The following is a 4,135-nucleotide window of genomic DNA, read 5'->3' as shown; positions in this document are numbered from 1 at the left end:
CCTCTCTGCCTGCTTGTGATATGTCTATCTATCAAATTAAAAAAAAATGGAATTATCAGATGATCCAACAATTCCACTTCTGGGTACATACCCAAAAGAATTAAAAGAAGGGTCTCAAAGAGATATTTGTACCCCCGTGTACTAGCAGCATTAGTCACAATAGATGACACATGGAAGCAGCTGAGCATCCACTGACAGACGAATGGTTAGGCAAACTGTGGTATATACATACAATGAACTATAATGAACTCACCTTAAAAAGGAAGGAAATTCTGCAATATGCTACAACATGGATGAACTCTGAGGGAGTTATAGTAAGTTATATTAAGAAATAAGCCAACCACAAAAAGACAAATACTATATGATCTCAGTTATATGAGGTACCTCAAATGATTAAATTCATAGAGACAGAAAACAGAATAGTGGGAATTCACTACCAGGGGTTGAGGGGAGCAGATGGAAAGCTGTTTACTAGGGACGTTTCAGTTTTGTAAGATGAAAAGAGTTCTGGAGATTAATGGTGCTGATGGCTGCACAGCAATATGAATGTATTCAATGTCACTGAACTATATACTTAAAAATACTTAAATTTTTACTTAAAAATAGTAAATCACATGTTGTGTGTATCTTAATACAATTGATAAAAAAGATAATGGAGCATGTCCACAGGTCCAAGAAGAGATCATTTGGGCTGGCGTGAAGGACTTCATGAAGGAAGGAAGAAAAGACGAGTTTGGAAGCATAGACTGGCATCAGATGCAAAAGGCCCTTGGATGACAAACCTGTAAGGCAGGACTTTATCTTTCAAGCAACAGGAAATCCGGAAATCCTGGGAGGATCCTTCCCTACTCCCCACCCATGCGTGTGGATCCTGAGGTGAAGAGATGGAATTAATATATCTTCCCAGAAAAAGCCAGGACCAAGAGACTGGTCATTCACAAGAGTGAGACCGGCTGGGGATGAGTAAATGGACAGCTATACAAAACCAGATCACACAGAGACTGGCAGTGCCAGATTGGTCTGAAGGTAACAAGTGCAGTTGTGCAATTTTCCTCAGCTGGAACAGGTTTGCAGAGAGAATGCTTGGTGAGTCACTTCATTGCTGGGGATCACCATGCTGAGTGTGTCTTCAGGTCAGTGAGTCGAGGGGATGTGGTCTTAGTGATAGGGTCTGTGTGGTGAGGTACAAAGCTGGGAAGGGTGGTAGGCAGGGAGGACTGGGAGGCTCTTGAGGAAAAGATCTAAGGGAATGGCAGCTGTGGAAGCTGAGTGTACCAACTCTTGGACTTTTTTGGGCATCTGCCATGTGATGTTGAACATGGTATGCTATTAGGAGAGGCTGAAATGGTATGGATTAGACCATTCGATTCTCAGAGAATACTCTGTGTAGGTTACAACAAGGGAACAGAACAGGTTGGAGTGTTCTTTCAGCTAATACTTTACCTCCTGTGCTGAGAAAGGTTGCAAATCTCACACTTGGAATATCTTGGTAAGAGGGTAAAGAATGCTCACCTCTTCAAGCCCACAGACGTGGGACATGGTAACTGAATGTTAACATTTTCAGTGATGAGCTGGAGGAGGGGGACACACCACTGACAGAATGGTATCCATAGCACTTGGCCTCCTTAGTGGGTTGAGGAGGAATCTGTGGGGGTCCTACAGTCCCCTCAGCCCTTTGACATTGTTGACAGTCAAGGGTTGAAACCTGGCCGTCAGAGAGCTGAAAAACCAGGAGAATCATCTTCTCATTCTCCCTTTCCAACCCGTGACAACCACAATTACAAGTTCTGTCTCTGTGAATTTGCTATTCTAGGTGCCTCACGTGACTCTTTCTTTCTTTCTCTCTCTCTCTCTCTCTCTCTCTTTTTTTTTTAAGGATTTTAGTTATCTGTTTACTGAAATTTGGTAGGGTGGGGGGAGGGGCAGAGGAAGAGGGAGAGAATCTCAAGCAGACTTCATGCCAAATGTGGAGCCTATGTGGGGCTCATCTCACGACCCTGAGATCATGACCTGAGCTGAAACCAGGAGTCCAACACTTAACTGATTGACTGAGCCAGCCAGGTGCTCCTCATGTGAGTGTTTCTTTATGACTTCTGAGTTAGAAAATAAAGAACTCACTTAAAAGCTCTCTGCTTCTTTTTGTCTCTTAGAAATACGAGTTTTTTCTCAATGACTAACTTATTTTTTACTTTGAGGGTTGGAAGAAAGAAGTGTGTCTCTGTATCTCTTTGGCCAGGAATTCCCCCAAACAAAGTAAGTTCTGGGCAGAGAGGAATCTCTCAGAGGTATTGAAGGATGCTCCATGTCATGTGACCATGACCCAAAAAAGTGGGTGGAGATCTTTAGAGTAGACATCTACTCTGTGTGACATCAGGGTGTTGGCACATCATTCAGTTACACCAGAATTTCCTAAAGTGATGGACAGGAAGTCTCCGAGTCTTCCAGAAATGGCGGAACTTGAAGTTGGGGAAAAAAAGGCAATGGGAGAAATTGAGAGGGTCTTTTAGTGGCCATAAGGGGTATCAGAGGAGGGTGACTGTGGATTCCAGTTATGGAATGCTGACACTGGTTCTGGGTAATGGTATAGGAAGTGAGCGGGTCTCTGAAGGAAGTCCTGGGGTTGGCATTTACTGGGCACACTGTTCTTCCTCACCCATCTCTCTTCCAGGCTTTTTTCAAAGCACGCCACTATCAAGCATCCCCAGGCATTCGAGGGAGAAAGAAGCCCTCTTTCTTTGTTCTGTGGATATAGATTCAACAGATACTTGATGCTGAATGGAAGGGAGAGGTTGGCTTTCATGAAGTTTTGCTTACTCCTAGATCTACGTTAGGGTTTGGTGAGGGAAACCCCTTGAGCACCCCTCCCATGTTCAGAACCAGATGAGAAATAATGCACAGAATAAACAGAGGAAATAAAAATGTCAGCTTTATAAAGGCAGGATAAGATGGCTTTTGAAACTTCTTTCTTCTTTCCAAAATGGATAGAATTAGCTACTGACTCATGGACCTGGATGCTTCAGCAGGGACACAGTCTGGAGGCCAGCTTACCCCACAGCACAGAGCAGGCCAGAATGCACCCCTTGGCCTACAGAGACCAAACTGGAGTGGCCGGAGGGCACTGAGTTAAGTCTTTCCTCTTGTGGAGAGACACGGATGATAGACGAGAGAGGGAGAGAACACTTGTGATGCTGTTCAGTCAGGAGCACCCTCATGGAGACAGGAGTGCTGGGATGGAGTCCCACATGCTCCAAGTGTAATAGTTGTCTTTCTGGGTTTTATTTTTCAATTTCAGTGGAAGACTTGCCAGCAGTACAGGCTGCCTCATTCACCTTTGCACTTCAGCATTTAAGAGGAGAATCAACACATGTTAATTCTTTGTAAGTATCATTTGAGTAAGTGGACTGGGAAGGAGAGAGGAACACCTCTTTCCAGAATTTAGGTTGGGAACTCCTGGATCTCATATTCTCCAGTTGCTTGGGCTTGGGGTGAAGCACCTAAGGAGCTCTGCTGCATCCTTAGGGCACAGCAGTAGCATGGTTGACATCATTTGCTGATATCCCAGAGAATTCGCCCTGGCCTCCTTGTCAGGTCTATTGCTGACCATGTTCTTGGTGGCCTGGACCTTGGTTGTCTCATTGACCCTCTAGGCTCAGTGCCTGCTAGCTGGTCTACCACAACACACACTGGCAAGTATTTGTTAATGCATGCTTGTCATCTGGATGGTGCGTAGGGCTTGTGGGCCTGGACACCATTACTGCGGCTTCCCCTGTCACTTTTACACCTAGTTAAAGGCACCAACCTATTATTATTCTTTCCTCATGGAGGACTTTGTTGCTTCTTCATTGGTTGTTGAAGAAGAAGCCTTACACCCTTTTAAAAAAAACCATCCTAACCCAGTCTTGCCTATGATTGGGACTGACTCAGAAGTAAAAACACTTGCTGAATCACCAGCACTTCCTATAACAGCCCAGCATTTTCATTAATTAAGGCCTCCCTTCCCCATGTTGAATCATTCCAGCCTGAGATCTGAAATTAGGGTGCGCCCCAGGTGTAAGGAGTTAGTTAATAAGCACAACTTGGTCTGCACTTTATTGGGGCTCCAGAGCACAGGCGCTTCCTGCCATCCTCCTTCTGC

At 44.7% G+C, this 4,135-nt stretch overlaps 1 long non-coding RNA gene across 1 annotated transcript; it reads left to right on the top strand.

The window, feature by feature from the left end:
- The first annotated feature begins 2,192 nt into the window (after positions 1-2,192).
- On the top strand, positions 2,193-3,374 carry LOC116573871. Its single transcript, XR_004279045.1, has 3 exons — positions 2,193-2,253; positions 2,669-2,788; positions 3,293-3,374. It is a non-coding gene; the product is annotated as an uncharacterized LOC116573871 (long non-coding RNA).
- The last annotated feature ends 761 nt before the right edge of the window (positions 3,375-4,135 follow it).

This window comes from Mustela erminea, chromosome 15, assembly GCF_009829155.1.
Source record: "Mustela erminea isolate mMusErm1 chromosome 15, mMusErm1.Pri, whole genome shotgun sequence".
Taxonomy (NCBI): domain Eukaryota; kingdom Metazoa; phylum Chordata; class Mammalia; order Carnivora; family Mustelidae; genus Mustela; species Mustela erminea.
The sequence above is the reverse complement of the archived record's forward strand: the minus strand, read 5'-3'. Positions and strand labels throughout refer to the sequence as shown.